The sequence below is a fragment of the Dipodomys spectabilis genome, unplaced genomic scaffold, assembly GCF_019054845.1.
Source record: "Dipodomys spectabilis isolate Male_0828 unplaced genomic scaffold, ASM1905484v1 ptg000653l, whole genome shotgun sequence".
Lineage (NCBI taxonomy): Eukaryota > Metazoa > Chordata > Mammalia > Rodentia > Heteromyidae > Dipodomys > Dipodomys spectabilis.
The window spans coordinates 411,109-421,617 of NW_024871330.1; the positions used below are offsets into that span (position 1 = coordinate 411,109).

Genomic DNA, 10,509 nt, shown 5'->3' on the forward strand with positions numbered 1-10,509 from the left:
GTGACACTGTGGCTCAAGTTGTAGAGGGCTCCTATTGAGCTGAAGAACTCAGGGATATGTTTACACCCAGGTCCTGAGATTAAACCTCATGACTGACAAAAAGAAAATAAAATTTAAAGAATTAAAGCATTAGGGCTTGGAAAGAGATTCAGTAGTAGAGTGCTTCTCTTGCATGTATGAGGTCCTAGGTTTAATTCCTCAGCACCACATAAGCAGAAAAAACTGGAAATGGCTCTTTGGCTCAAGTGGTAGAGCACTAGCCTTGAGCTGAAGATCTCATAAGGGACAGTGCCCTGGCCCAGAGATCAGGCCCTCCTACCACCACCACCACCAACAACAAATTAAAGCATCAAACAACCTGATGTTGTCCAGAATAATGAGTGCGGCATTATCCATTTACATGACTTAGTGACTTTAAACCTAGTTTACCAGGGGAGGTGGTGGGCAATTTGTGTGTTTGCCAAAACCTGCAAAATTATTTTGTAACCAAAGCAACAGTGATATACAGGCGATATGTTAGAAATGGACTTCACAACTTTGGGGGAGTAGGATATCAGGGTTGGGGGAAGGAGGACAAAATGTGGAAGGGGTAATACTGTTAAAAATGTACTCATGGGGGTGGGAAGGGGCTCAGTGGTAGATTGCTTGCCTTGCATGACTGAGGCCCTGGGTTCGATTCCTTAGCACCACATAAGCAAAAAGAAAAAAGCCAGAAGTGGCCCTGTGGCTCAAATGGTAGAGCACTAGCCTTGAAATGAAGAGCTGAGGGACAGAGCCCAGGCCCAGAGTTCAGGCCCCATGACCAGACTCCCCCCCCCAAAAAATGTACTCATTACTTATGTAACTGTAACCCACCCCTCAGTATGTCACCTTCATAATATAAAATCCCCCCCCAAAAAAAAGAACTCACCCAAATAGAGAAAATTAGAGACAAAAATGAGACATCACAACATAAATAAGAAAAAATTAAGAAGTTTATAAGAGACTACTTTGAAAACTGTATGCCAATTACATGGAGAATCCTGGGGAAATTCATGCTTTCCTACACTTGATCTGAACTAAGAAGTAACACATAAGAAGTAATGAAAATGAAATGTCAATAAACCACTTTCCATTGCAGAAAAATCTAGGACTCAATGAATTTACCATGAAATTAAGGCCTGCAAAGAACTTACAATACTTAGAACTAACTCTTCAATGGAATAGAAAGGGACATGGAATTATCAAAACACATTCTATGAGGCTAGAATTAGACTCTTCCCCAAATCACATAGGGACTCACCAAAGAAAGAGAACTATGAAACCAGTTCTTTGATAAGCATTGGTACAGAATATCTTAAAACATTCTCACCAACCAATTTCTGCCAGTAACAAAAAAATCATATTGTATGATCAAATAGGATTCATCCTAGGATACAATTGGATTCAATATTCTTGTCAATAACATAATACAAACCATCAGCGGAAGCCGGGACAAGAAACATGTTATCGTCTATATGGAAGTAGAAATAGCTTTTAACAACCTCCAATACCCCTTTATGATTAAAAAGTTATGAGAATCTAGGAATGCATTGAACGTTCCTCAGTATACTACTGAATATGTATATGATAGTGGTAGTTAGCAATTACGCAACAGTGGAAGTATGAAGACATTAAAATCAGGAATGAGAAAAAGATGTCGACTTTCTCTACTACTCTTCAATATGGTAGTGGACTATCTAGCAAAAGCAATAGGGAAGAGAAAAACATAAAGAGGATTCAAATAGGGAAGAAGTAAACCTATCCCTTTTTACAGATGAAATGGCCCTATAGCTTCCTGCCTTAAGATAGTAAAAGTGATGTTAACCTTCGGCAAAGTAGCACGGTATATAGCCCACAAGAATCAGTAGTTTTTCTGTGTTACCAACAATGGGAACTAGGCTGAAATCCAAAAACAACCTCATATGTATTAGCCTCAAAATAAAAACAAATCTAAACAAAAGAACAACAACAAAACTGGGAATTAATGAATTTAACCTCTACTGTGAAAACTTTAAAAATATAAAAAGGGAAACTGAAGGAGATTCAAGTAAATGGAAAGTCTTTCAATGCTCCTGGTTGGAAGAATTAATATAGTGAAAACTGCAATACTGCCCCCAAACTATGAACAATGCAATACTTATCAAAATCCCAACAATATTCTTCAATGCATTCGAGAAAGCAATTCAAATTTAATATGGAATTACAAAATTACAGATGAAACAGAAGGTTTAGAAATGAACTCATGGGCCTATAGTCATCTTACACACACACACACACATACACACACACACACACACACCATGGAATTCTATTCACCCATTAGAAAGGATAACTTTTTACCAGTCTTAAGAAAAATGAACTGCTTAGGAAAATTCTACTAAGAAAAAAGAGAAAGGAATGCAGACAGAATAATATAGGTTTCATGGATTCATTCAGTTATGGTATCTACAAGTAAACAAGACACGTTTTACCTCTTCCCAGTTAGAACGGTCATTATGAAGAAAGCTAACAATAGCAAATGCTGGCATGGATGCAGCCAATTGGGAACTCTATTACACTGTTGGTTGTAAATTAAATTGTTCAAACACTGTGGAATGCAGTATGGAGTTTCCTGAAAAGAGTAAATATATATCTCCCTTAAGACCCTGTAATTCCCCTCATGGGCAGTAATCCAAAAATTAACAAACAAGCTCACATGAAAGCTACAAGTATAACCATGTTCAGTGCCCAGGTCCAGAGTTCAAGGACTGGAAAACAAGTTACTACTGCTGGCATTTGTTTCCACAAATATGAACCCTTTGACATAAGATACCAAATCATTCTATTTGCAGTAGCTAGCATAGGACTTAAAGGTAGTGGGTGAGAAAATGGCTTCTTTGTTGAATATTAGGAAAAGATGTTGGCAGTCCAAGAAAAGGGAGATTTTGTTGTTGTTGTTGTTGTTGTTGTTTGAGGGGCTTGAAGTCTAGGCATGGGCACTGTCCCTGAACTCTTCAACTCAAGGTGGGTACTCTGTCTCTTGAGCCACAATGTCACTTCTGGTTTTTGGTGGTTAAATGGAGATAAGAGTCTCAGGGACTTTCTTGTCCAGGCTGTCTTTGAACTGCAGTCCTCAGATGTCAGCTTCATGAGTAGCTAGGATTACAGCTGTGAGCCATTGGCACCAGGCTAAAAATGGAGGATTTTTAGAAAAGAAAATCCACCTCTTCACTTGTGTCTAAATCTTAGATATCACTATTAGAACACTTCACCTTCAACTCATTTCATCAGATATTTGTAAATTTTCTCTTTTCCTTCATGCAGGAATACTGCAGTCAGTATCAACTCAGCTGTGGAACTGAACAATTGTATGGAAATTGCTAGCACCTAAATCAAGAACTTTTACATCAAAACAAATGATTCCCACTTTTGGAATAATTGTTTTCTCTTTTTATAACAAATCTTTGCTTGATTACTTCTTAATGTGACTGATGACATATTCATTCTCTTCAGCCTTCTCCCACATGATGTTAAATATTTAAGAATTCAAAGATTTCCATTGATAATTCATTAAGCTGAGCTCTAAGAAAATGTGCATTTCTAGAATTTGGTTTTCTGTCTTGTTCTTACATGCATAGGCTTTCTATGATTTATTTGTTCTACAAGGAATTCTACTTTCTAATCTTTGTGTGATCAATTTTAGTCTCTCTGTTCAGTCTTTCTGACACTCTCTCTGGAGTCTCCTTTGAGTCTGCCTCATAAAAAATATATTATTTATCAGCTAAATGACTTTCAGTTTCTGTTTTTTGCCTGACTTCATTTAGGCTGTGATCAGAACTGACTGGCTGTGCTTACTTGAGTGTTTTTTTTTTTTTTGGGTCCGGTCATGGGGCCTGAACTCTGGGCCTGGGCGCTGTACCTCAGCTCTTCAGCTCAAGGCTAGCCCTCTACCACTTGAGCTACAGCGCCACTTCCGGCTTTTTTCTTTTTACTTATGTGGTGCTGAGGAATCGAACCCAGGGCCTCTGGCATGCAAGGCAAGCGCTCTACCACTGAGCCACCTTCCCAGCCATCTGTTTGTTTTGTGTGGTATTTTTTTGTTTTAGAGGTCTAGGATTACTATTCAAGGTAGTTGCTTCTCTGGGTCGCAGTGATCCCCTGACCTAGAGTCAATGGGTTTTTCTCCTAAAGATACAAAAAACAGCTGACTAAATTCCTGTTAATTGTCTCAAAATGAGGCAATCTGGCATCCTTGTAAAGCCATCAATAATCCTCTGTAAACACTTATAGAAATGGTCTATCAAGATGACTTTTCAAGGTTGACAGTGAACATTGTTCATTTCCAATTCAGCACAATGAAGCAGATCACATCCCATGGAGCAGACTTTTAGAAGGAAGGTCCCCTTCCTTCCTTATCTTATGATACATCAAACCATAATATTCTGCAGTTGTGGCCAGCCTGGAGCACATTTTCCCAAGAATATTCTGTAGTGTAAAAGAGGACCAACTATGAAAATAAAGGTGAAAATAGTTGTCTACTACAGATTGATTTATCTTGCTTTTATCTGTTGTTATTTTCATTACTTCAAACACATGGATAAATTATATTAGGATTAGACAAGTGGCAAAGGATTAATGGAATAAACATTCAATTTACTTTCATATATCCAATATAGTGCACTTAACCCTTTATGGAAAATTAAATCCGACTCTAGAAACAATGTCAGAAATATAAAAGCCTCAATATGAATAATCTGGCACATATACACCATCATCTACTCAGAAATTCAGTCTCTCTTTAAATATTTATTTGGTACAAAATAATAAAAATTTGATTAATGAATGTAACATTTAAGTACCATCTGAAATACTCCTCGTTTATATGATTGTATATGTTTTAGATGTCACCTAGACAGGAATTAAACATGCATGTAAAATTCAAATTTCCACAATTTAATCTAGATTAGAGGAGTCATCCCTCCTGTAATGTGTGGTGTGAATTTTACTACAATGCTGATCCCTTCCACCTAATACCAAGAGTCATGTGCAATAATTTATTTTTTCATGTTAAGATGAGTGCTGAGTGTAGGATACACTTTGAATTATTATATTAATTTATTAAAATTAGTTTCACTTTTTTCTTTTCTATAACTGCAGAAAGTAAAATTATATATTAAACATTCAATATGAAGTAATCAATAACAAATAAACTATTATTAAAATGATATACTATTAAACTGTGATTTGAATTATAGTTCTAATAAATTGTGATGTAAACAACATTTAATAGAATTATGGGTAATGTTTTTAAACTTACCATCTTGTTAATATTTTCTAATTGTGTCATTTGTTATTGTTGATCCATGTCATCTCTTCACCTCAATTGTTTAGTTTTCTGTTTTATCTGTATTGGTTAGCTGATTATGCATTTTGTTTTCCCTTTTTAGTGACTGACATGAGGCTGAAAATCTGTATGCTAGTTTATTACTTCCTACATTAAAATCAAATTGCTGCTCTCCACAGCTGTTCTATTTTTTTTGTGTAGTTCAGAATTTCCCCTAGTGCCACTGACTGTATTGCTGCTCTCATATATTATATTTTATTTTTTATTTAAATTTTGTTGTCAAGGTAATGTACAGAGGGGTTATAGTTACATAATTAAGGTAATGAATTAATTTCTTTTCTAACTTGATACCCCTTCACCCATTTTTCTCCCTCTTCCCTCCCAACGCACCTTGCAAGATCGTTTCCAACCTATTGTTTTGTGAATATCACTGTTGCATAGATTTTCCCTTTGTTCTTTGTCTCACTAATTTGTTTTTGTCCTTCCCCTTCCCCAGTTCAGATCAACATATTTAAAATACCCCAGGTATCAAAATCAAATACAGTGACTACAGGGGATAAAACATAGGTGGGGAAAACACAAAAGGATAAAAATAAATCACATAGTACATTAAGAACAACAACAACAAAGAACATGTCTTGGAGTTCATTTCACTTAGAATCACCTTGTACGGTCATATGTACATAGCTATTGAGCTATTCTGCTCATCTACTAAGATTATCCTTGATGTACACAATAATGCTCCCTCAGACCCAGTAATCCCACTTCTGGACATTTAACCAGATGACCACAAACAAGGCCACACTAAAGCTACCAGCACAATTATGGTTATCACAGTAATATTTACCATAGCTAAGATATGGAATCAACCCTGATGCCCGTCAGTAGATGAATGGATCAAGAAAATGACACACACACACTAACATACACACATACACACACATACTATGCTTCCATCAGAAAGAAAGATACCACCTCATTTGTAAGGAAATGGAAGGTCTTGGAAAACATCATATTAAGTGAAATAAGCCAGACTTAAAGAAACATAGTTCCCATGGTTTTCCTTATTTGTAATGATTAGTTTACATCAAGGATAATCTCATGTATTTTAATTTGACAGTTTGTTCTATGTTGAGCGTGCAACATTATTGCTATATTGTTTGTTGTCATTTCTGTAAACAGGCAGGTATATTGAAAGAATTACATTCATCTTATCCATTACTGAAAGGAGAACAACTAAAAGAGCAACCCCTACTAGGAAGAACAACTCCTACTTACTTAGCTTCATTCCTATGTAAGGCCATTTTTGTCCCCTGTATCCTCATGTTGTACATTTCAACCATATACCTCACACTGTATATCTAGTATCTTCTACATTGTGAACAAAATGCCTGAGAAGTTCCACTTTGCTTTACTTTAAAACAAAAAATTCTTTCTTAATATTTGTGGTTGGGGTGTGTGTGTGTGTGTGTGTTTACAAAGATCAGAACACAACATTTTTCTTCATTTCGAATACATCTTTCAGGTCATTGTAAGTTGTGGCTAATGGGAGCAGTCTCTTGTTATTTTAAGGATGAAACAGAAAAAGATATTTGTGCATGTAACACAGTTGCTTTATTAGTGTCGTTGAACACTGAACTTCGATTTACATCTTGGCTGTTGTTGTGAATAATGTGAATAACAATAAACTACAGATATATTTACGAGTTACCCAGAGAGAAATAATCACATGATTGGTGGGTCAGATGATATCTCAACTTTGGATTTCTTTAGAAACTTGCATACTACTTTCTACAATGAGAATACTAATCTGTTTTTTGACCAATAGTGTAGAAAATTTCCTTTTCTCCACACTCTCACCAACATTACTGCCTTTTATTCAAAGGTAATAAAGGGCAGGTTTTAACTATCTGCAGTACCCTAGACTGGCCTTAGACTTAAATCCAACCTCCTAAATGCTTGGAATTACAAGCCTTTACCACCATAACTGGTTCCATTGATTTTTTGATGAGTTATAATAGTTATGAAGTTGTATCATATAAATTTTGAGTTATATTTCTCTAATGACTTCTGCTCAAAATCCGTTAAGGCAGCATAGATGTTGTATTAAACATAACTCTGTAAACCCACAGGCAATTTTCAGGGCTTTATGGAGAACATGTATATTCAGACCTTTTGTCCATTTTTAATCCAGTTTCTGGTTAATCTCATCTTTAATCTCGCTAAACCAGATCAATAATTAATTCGAGGTAATAGAAAAGAAAAAAATGCAGCAACTCCTAACATCTTTCAGTTTTCAATAACATGGTATTGCTTAAATCATTTTCTGTTAACAACTGATACTATATAACTCAATTTAGTTAGAACTATTACAAGGCTGTAGTTTATTTATTTTACATTGATTGCTCTTTCCAAAGCCTGTTTGTCTAATTTCCCTTGGTTTGTTTCAGTCTCAAGTAGCTCAGATTTCAAACTGAAGAATAAATGGAAGGAAGCAAACAAAAAAAAAATACAATTCCTCTCATCCGATGATGCCTGTATAAGAATGAGGAAAGAGTTCATCCTTCTAAGGACCTATGATAGGACAACAAAAAAAGAATTTATTCTTCTATGTCTTCTTTATCTTTGCGATGTAACTTAAATGTTGTAAAACACATTATACTGCTCAGATACTTTTATGTTTTATCAGTTTTGCACATTTTTACACTATCAAGACATAAGATAACCAGTTTGATTTACAGCATGAGAAGTTATCCACTTCCTTGGAAGCAGCATGATCAATAGATCTTACTTCTGGTTGCTCACTACCTGTAATGGTTTCTGTACTACTTATCACATTCTATTTAGTATTTTAAAAAGACTGCTGGCTAAACTCAAAGCTCATTCCTAGAAGTTTATGTTAAGTATTTCACAAGTTTTATTCCCTTAATTGTTAATATAACATTTGCTATAATGCTAATGTTATTACCATTTTAGTGTTGGGAAAAATTGTAATTAAAGGCAGTAAGTGCATGGCCTAAAGACACACACAGTGAGGAAGGAAATGAGTCAAAGTTTCCGAAACTCTTCCAGCAATACACAAAAGGTAGATAAAATCTCTCCATTCTATGACACTCTCAATTCAATATTCATATTGTCCAAGAAATAATAGCATACTAAATATTGCCCATGGTGATTGTTTTCTGTCACATTTGTCTTCAGCACAGATTGTGTTGGTGACATTGGGTTATCATGAACAGAACTGAGCTTATACATTGAGGTCCAAAGAGAGGCAAATTTCTTCTGTCCCACAATTCCAGTATCCTTTTTAAAAAGTACTAAAACTTTTCAATATAATCACCTACTGTCTTATAAGTATCCAAAAATAAAAAATCATAAATAATAACTCCAAAATGCTTTAAAATTGGAGATGCTAAAACATGCCCCTTTGAAGTAAATTTTCTTCTACTTTTAACGTTATTCTGAAAGCCTTTGCTAGTTTGTCATACCTATAATCCTAACTACTTGGGATATCTACTCAGGAGCCTGAGATCTGTGGATAAAAGTTGGAAGCAAATCAGGGCAAAATAAATTCATGAGATTATTTTTCAAAAATTTTAATGAACCAGCAAAGGGCCAAGAATGGAGATATAGTTCATTTAGTAGCTCACCAATCTAGAGAGAAAAGGCCTATCAAGACCTTGAAGCCCTGATTTCAAACTCTGAGCACGACAACCCACATGCAAATGCTTGAGCACATGCGTGCATTCACACACATATTTATTCAAAATACCTTCATATCGGAGTTTTTCATGAATTTCTTTGCTAACGATATTATATGAGTAAAATAAAGGAAATAAACTCTTCCATCTCAGAACATTTTTTACTTTCTTATTGCAAAAATACTGTACAGAGGGGTAACACTTACATGAGCAATGTAATGAGTACATTTCCTAACAAGTATTGTTACCTCCTCCTTTATTGTTTCCCTACCATCCCTTCCCTCCACCTCCACAAGTCCATTAACCTCCTCCCTTTCCCCACCTCAATTGTAAAGTTCACTTTACAACATAGTGTCTTGTGCATCTCATTGTTACAATGGGTCAACCTGTATCCTTATTTAAGGATTTTGTTTTTTTCCTTCCCCTCAGAAAATTAGAGGAAAATATATACAAGAAGAAGGCGCACAAACTTCCAATACACTGAAAACAGGTGTTATAGCATGGGGGAGGAACATATAAAGAAACAAAAACAAAAACAACACACTGCACGTTATAAGTACGTGAGAAACGATATCAAGAAAAAAAAAACCACTTGTGTCCCTAACTTGGGGTTCATTTCCCTTAACATAATCTTTTTTTTTTTTTTTTTTAGCTTTTTTTTGTTTGTTTTGGTCGGTCGTGGGGCTTGAACTCTGGGCCTGGGCGCTGATCCTCAGCTCTTCAGCTCAAGGCTAGCGCTCTACCACTTGAGCTACAGTGCCACTTCTGGTTTCCTGGTGGTTTATTTTAGATAGGAGTCTCATGGTCTCTCCTGCCCGGGCTGGCTTTGAACCACGATCCTCAGGTCTCAGCCTCCTGAGTAGCTAGGATTACAGCCGTGAGCCACCAGCGCCCAGCCCTTAACATAAACTTATCTGGTCATATACACATAACTTTTGACCTTTTCTGCTTATCACAGACATATATTAGTTATTGAAAATTAGAGAAACCATGGGACCTATGTTTCTTTGGACTTGGCTTACTTCACTTAATAATTTTTTTTCCAAGTCTTTCCATTTCCTAACAAATTGGGCGATGGAATGCTTCAGGAATTTGCCTGTCATCCTTGGGCAGGGGCCATGCTAATCTTCTCTGTATCATTCCAATGTTAGTATATGTGATGCTGAATTGAGCACAGAATATTTTTATATATAAATTGTAATTGATTTTTTAAACTAGACAAATAAAAAAAAAGTAAGTTTAAAAGAATTGTTGTGAAATTTGAGAACCATGTACTTCTTAGATAAGTACACATTTAAGAATAAAGTCAAGATTTACATGTCAAAAACAAAATAAATCCAGATATTTGTTGTTCAAGAGATGTGTAGGAGGAGGAAATCAATTATTCTATGCAAAGGACCTGTCATTATGAACACTGCAGCAAGTGTTAAGGTTTGCTAAAAGTTTTAATGTTTTAAATATATT

The 10,509-nt window shown here is 35.6% G+C and overlaps 1 pseudogene; it reads right to left on the reverse strand.

The window, feature by feature from the left end:
* Positions 1-10,107: 10,107 nt before the first annotated feature.
* LOC122101336 lies at positions 10,108-10,220 on the reverse strand (annotated as a pseudogene).
* Positions 10,221-10,509: the final 289 nt, after the last annotated feature.